This window comes from Oryzias latipes, chromosome 3, assembly GCF_053564925.1.
Source record: "Oryzias latipes strain Hd-rR chromosome 3, Olatipes_Hd-rR_3.1".
Taxonomy (NCBI): domain Eukaryota; kingdom Metazoa; phylum Chordata; class Actinopteri; order Beloniformes; family Adrianichthyidae; genus Oryzias; species Oryzias latipes.
The window spans coordinates 10,720,643-10,727,174 of record NC_136239.1 but is presented as its reverse complement, the minus strand read 5'-3'; the positions used below and the strand labels follow the sequence as shown (position 1 = coordinate 10,727,174).

General features: G+C 39.3%; 1 long non-coding RNA gene across 2 annotated transcripts; it reads left to right on the top strand.

Annotated features, from left to right (window-relative positions):
* Positions 1-4,042: 4,042 nt before the first annotated feature.
* On the top strand, positions 4,043-6,075 carry LOC144991166 (uncharacterized). Of its 2 annotated transcripts, XR_013655106.1 has the most exons (4): positions 4,043-4,087; positions 4,811-5,000; positions 5,080-5,209; positions 5,385-6,075. It is a non-coding gene; the product is annotated as an uncharacterized LOC144991166 (long non-coding RNA). The 2 variants fall into 2 exon arrangements; XR_013655105.1 differs by lacking the exons at positions 4,043-4,087; positions 4,811-5,000 and having other exon boundaries at positions 5,007-5,209.
* The last annotated feature ends 457 nt before the right edge of the window (positions 6,076-6,532 follow it).

Here is a 6,532-nt window from a genome sequence, read left to right as displayed (position 1 = left end):
AGTTTTTACGTAAGTATGGATACTTGCTCCTCAAAGGTCTTTGACATCAACTGTGGGGTCCCAAGGTTCAATTTTAGGCCCACTACTTTTTAATCTATATATGCTGCCACTGGGGGACGTCATCAGGAGGTATGGCGTTTGTTTTCATAGCTACACTGATGACACTCAACTCTACATCGCTGTGTCTCCTGATGACGAAGAGTCGGTCAACACACTCTTAAAATGCATTTTAGAGATTAAGTCATGGATGGCAGGGAACTTCTTACAGCTAAACCAGGACAAAGCAGAGGTTTTAGTGATCGGTTCTGAAGACAAGCGAGAGATAGTTTTATCTAAACTAAAGAATTACAAAACTTCTCAGTGTGTGAGAAACCTGGGTGTCATTTTTGACTCTGAGTTGAATTTCATCCCACAAATTAAAAATATCACGAAAACAGGATTTTATCGTCTAAAAAATATAGCCAGAGTCCGCCCATTTCTCTCTCTTGCCAGCACAGAGGTGCGAATGCATGCTTTTATTACCAGCAGATTAGATTATTGTAATGCCCTGCTCTCTGGTCTTCCCAGAACAAGGATAGCAAACCTTCAACTGCTGCAAAATTCAGCAGCATGCGTATTGACGAGGACCAGGGGGCGGGAACACATTAAACCGATTTTAAAATTGCTGCATTGGCTCCCTGTGCGCTTCAGGATTGATTTTAAAGTTATTTTATTAGTTTATAAATTTTTTATGGTCTCGGAACTTCATATTTATCTGAAATGATTTTAAAACATGAGCCCTCGCGGACCCTGAAGTCCTCTGATACCGGCCTTTTGGTTATTCCAAAAGTTAGAAGTAAAACATACGGCGAGGCCTCGTTCAGTTTTTCCGGACCTCGGCTGTGGAACAGCCTCACAGAGAGCCTCAGGGCCGCAGAGACTGTTCATGTTTTAAAAGGAAGGCTTAAGACCTACCTTTTTAATTTAGCTTTTAGTTGAATTTTTTAGGAATTTATTTGATATTTTAATTCTTTATTTTTTCTTTTATTAGTTTTATATGTGTATGTAAATACATTTATTTATTTATTTAATTTATTTTTACATTTTTAGTCACTCTTACCATTTCATGTGTCTATTAAGGTTTATGTAATTATTTGTTTCTTGTTCATGTTTTAAATATATTTTAATTTTAATTTTATTCCTTTTACATTTTATTTGTAACTCCAGTGTTTTCCTCTGAGGGATCCTCCACATCGGTGACCCTTCTCAGTGAACACACCCTCACTCATTGACACAAACACTTTCTTGTTCTCCTGTTTCATTTGTTTGTCATCTGGGTGCCCAGCTCCTGTGACGTCATTTCCGGGTGAGCCTTTCCCAGTACTAGTCGTCTTTGACTGCTGTCCTCTTGTTTGGCATCAGCCTGACTACTATTGCATACTCTAAGGGTTATCTGGGTTAATATTCACATCTAGCACCTTTTGGTAGCGAATACACTACTGTTAAACCGCTTGCTGTTCACTTTCTCATTTTGCTAAATAAACCACTTCTCTTTACCTAAACACCGCTAGCCTTAGCTTAGAACCTAGCATGGCCACCACTCCTTCTGCCTTTCCCCCTTTCTCCTGCCCCATGTGCCATATGTTAAGTGATGATCCTGCCTCCTTTAGTGAAGATTGCGGTAGGTGTGTTAAGTGTAGTCTTGCGTTAGACTTGGAGGCCAGGCTGGAGCAGTTAGAAGCGCGGCTCCGCACAGTGGAAGCTAAGCCGGCTAGCCAGGTCGTTACTCATAGCGCGGGCCGCGCTACCAGGGCTAACTTAGTTAGCACCCCAGCGCCTTCCCAGCAGCCGGGAAACACTCAGGGGTTTGCAGAAGAACCTTAACTGACCGTTCTGTGTCTGAGTTTAAACACACAGTTCAGCCAGTACTTAGTGATATTCTGAGAAAATACTCTAAGTCCAGCTCCCATAGCATCAGTCCTAGTATAAATGACCACTTTGTTAATGATGCCTTACAAGCCCTCAGGAGTACACTCTATGTTGTTGCCCCCTTGAAACCTAAGTTCGTTAGACAAAACCGAGTAGCACCGTGGTTTACCGCTGAAACTCGTTCTCTTAAACAAGAAACCCGTAAGTTGGAAAGAGAATGGCGCCGGTCCGGTTCAGAGCAGTCTCTGGATATCTGGAAACATAGCCTATTAAATTATAAAAAAGATCTGCGTAGAGCTAGAAGCCAGTACTATTCAACCTTAATATCAGAGAATGGAAACAATCCAAGATTTCTTTTTAGCACTATTGCTAAATTAACTCGCAGTCAGAGCTCAGTAGAACCACATGTTCCTGTTTCTCTCAGCTCTGATGATTTTCTTACATTTTTTGATAGTAAAATCTCAAATATTAGACATAAGATAAATCAAGTTATTCCTACTATCAGCCCAGAACAGGCTGAAGCGGTAGAAATGGAGGCATCCATAGAAACCTCTGTAACATTAGACTGCTTCACTATTGGGGATCAAGCGGAAATAACATCAATTATTACGTCCTCCAAATCCTCAATGTGTCTGTTAGACCCAATTCCCACTAGACTTTTTAAAGAAACTTTTCCCCTAATTAATGATCCCATATTAACAATGATAAATACCTCTCTGGAAACGGGTTACGTGCCACAGTCTTTTAAATATGCAGTTGTTAAACCTCTTTGAAAAAAATAAAGTATAAAGTATAATTTCTATACCAAACCTACCCTTTTCTGTCAGGAACTGATGGTGTACAAAAATTCAGGAGACCAGGCTGGGTCATTTAAACATTTAAGAAATTAACCAGACTACACTGAAAAAAGTAAACCATTGCTGTCATCAGTTTGATGCGTTTCTACTCATTGCATTAATATAAAAATTTTAATTTACTCTCTTGAACTCAATTTTTATAAGTTATGCAATGTGTCTTTGTTTTTTTTTTACTTTACTTTAATGTAAATGATAACAGGGTACCAAAGTAAAATATTTCGTTTTGTGAAAGCACAATTATTAGGTTGAGTTTGATGTGCGCATGCGCACTAAATGAAATGCAAATTTGGCGGGCCGTATTTCTGCCATAATCTGAACTGCTTCTCAGAGCGACAACTCGACAATTAAGGTAAAACAACATCAACAAAAATCATTGTATATTAATTAGTTCAGTCGTTTTCTCCTTGTACATTTAAACGAGGATTTCCTTCACTGCCTGGACACAATTTTCAGACGACGTAAGTCGGTCCCCAACCCCCAGCAGCAGTAAGTTTGTTTGGAAAAGAAGAACTAACCACCGCCCGGAGACCGACAGCAGCAGCTTAAAGGTAAGTTCTTACCTCTAACAAGACAAAAGCACTAATTTAAATACAGTCGGCAGTTTTCTATGAGGTGCCGTGTAGGACATAATTCAGAATTAGCATTCACAAACACATATGAAATCTCTCACACACACTAGTGAAATGCTTGTATACATACAACTGAAAATGTATTCATTCACATACACATGTGAAATCTCTCACATACACATGTGAAATCTCTCACATACACATGTGAAAATGCTCTCACATACACATGTGAAAATGCTCTCACATACACATGTGAAAATGCTCTTACACACACTACTGAAAATGCTCTCACATACACATGTGAAAATGCTCTCACATACACATGTGAAAATGCTCTCACATACACATGTGAAAATCCTCTCACATACACATGTGAAAATCCTCTCACATACACATGTGAAAATGCTCTCACATACACATGTGAAAATGCTCTTACACACACTACTGAAAATGCTCTCACATACACTACTGAAAATGCTCTCACATACACATGTGAAAATCCTCTCACATACACATGTGAAAATCCTCTCACATACACATGTGAAAATCCTCTCACATACACATGTGAAAATGCTCTCACATACACTATCCAAAATGCTCTCACATACACTACTGAAATTTTCGACAGAAACGGAAGACATTTCAGTAGAAACGGAAGTTGGCTGATTATCGCGAGATAATCATTCGTCTGAATGAATGAATGAATGAATTCGAAAATGGCAGCCGGTTGCGCAAGGAAAACCACCGAAACGTGTAAGTATATTAAAAAATATCCAGTATCTGTTGTAAAATATATTTGTAAATACTTAAGATGATGTGTTTAATATGTTATATTCCTCAATCAACAACCTAGATTGTTTTGAAGCTCATCAATTTCAGTAATGCTAAAGCTAACGCTAACGCGAATTAGCGTCGAAGGCTAAAAACAAACGCTAGATATTACATCAAAAAGCAGTGACTTCTAACCGTAGTCACAAGTTATTAACACATGTTTTAAATGTGTTCATATATGTAGGGACAGACGAGGATGAGGAAAATCCGATCCATTTGCGGATGGAGAAAGATAGCCTGTTTGTTTTCAAGCTAGCTCGTGCCAGATGGGTAGAGACATATGATCAGATTTGACTTCATTTTAATAAACGGTTAATCGTTGTCGTACTGGGTTAAAGGTTTATGTTAAAGACCCAGAAGAGAGAGGAGGAAAGGGCTAGAAGGGAGGAACAGCGACAGGAGAGTCTGTTAAGTTTACTTGAGTTGAAATTATTGTTCTAAAATGTAATGCAGCCATTGTTTTTCCAATTTGTTTAATAAATGTATGAACAAAAATGAATAATTTACATGTATTATTTAAATCTGAGCTATTTTTAACAATCTTAAAAGGATTTTCATATAAATATCAGATGTACATATTTAGAATTTCGTTTTATATGTTAATATTTATTTTTAGACATGTTAACAATAATCCTGGTCTTCTAGAGTCATGTGTGTCACAGTTGGAGCTGAAAGGAAAGCAAAGATTTGTCCTTGCAGACAGACGTGACTCTGCTCGTCCTGCATGTTCCTGGTGTGGTCCTGCTGTGGCTCAACATCTGTGGCTAAGCAGTCGCCTTTGCTGATGCACAGAATGTGCAGAATTGAACTGCAGGCAATGATTTTCATTGCAAATGTTGGTTTTACTTCCAGTGCCCCCAGAAATATTGCTCTCCTCCTCATCTTTATCATGCCAAATGCTCTCTTCACAACAGAGCGTGTTCTGGAGTGGTTCTGGTTGTAACTGCCTCAATGGCATTCCTCATGGGTTCCCTGTAGGGTGTCAGCAGCATGATGGGATGTGCAATGCAGGGATACCCACCATCACCCAAAAGGATCCTTCAGGTGGGTTTGTTTGATTTACATAAATTGGGCTTTTACGTAGAACCCGTGAATCATGGATTGATCCTGGATTCCCAACAAAAATATCTATAAATTTGGCATTAGAGTCACATACAGCATGCATTTTAATGGAATAAAAAAGCTTCCTGTTAAAATAACAAGCTGCATTTTCTTTTAGGGCCTTTATTCTTATGTGGCAGCCATCAATGCTCCTTGTGACCCTTTGGAAGGAGAAAGACCAAGCGAGCTGCTAAAATCCAGAGGCGACTTATGGTAGTTCATTCCCACTGGGAAGCTGGGTGACCCTGCTCATCAGCTGGAGGATGCGGTCTGCCGTCCTGTGGACAACATCGCTCACGGTGGACCGTGTCATGTCAAAGACTCTGGCTACCACACTGTAAGATGTGCCACACGCCAGCCAGAAAAGAAACACCAGGACGTCAGTCTCCTGTGACCCCCCAGAGTGTGAGGAACCCGAAGCTGATGCTTCAGGACCATCGACCCAGATGCTCGATGGTCCTGCGGGTCAACCGAAAATCCAGTCTTGTGTCGGACTGACCGTCAGCGTAAAGGGCCAGGACAGACACCTTTGTGTTGGTAAAGCAGTAGAGACGTGGAAGACCCTGGAAAATGCAACATTAATTATTTCATTGAGGAAATTAAATCACATTTTTTTAATGTTTCTATTTATTTTGATGTCTTACATTTTAGATTATGAAGTATTTATTAATTCTGGAAAATATCGTGGTTTTTATTTGGCTGGGTTTTTGGATTTTCATTTAAACTTTTAAAAATGAAAGTTTTTGTTTTGTTTTTGTTTAAAACAAGTGATATGGTTTGACTCTGAATAAAAAATTCTAAACTTTGAACTCACAAGTGTTTCATGTAATTGGACTACACAACTCACTTGAAAAAGAATGTTAAACTCTTACACAGCAGACTGTGTAACCTTGAGCACGATTAGTAACAAAGTTTAAGTTAAAGTTTAAGTTTAACTAAAAAAAAAGCTTTAAGTTTAACTCACAAGTTATTCTGTCTGGTCAGGGCATCCAGAGGAAATCTTCTGAGATGTCTGCTTGTCCTTGCCGTCCTGTGATGCTGCATATCTGCTCGTTTTCAGTTTGATCTCACGAAAAACGGTTGAATTATTGCCAGGAACACGGACAGATTCATTTTCAAGCCATTTTCAGTAAGGTGTAAGAAAACTACAGAAAAAAATGCCTCCTTGCAAGAGCCCGTTAATCGTTCAGCGTTCAGTTTACTCTGACAAATAAGTGTCATTCTCCGCGTTAAATAGGAGTAGTTCGCCTCCAGACCAGGTGGTGG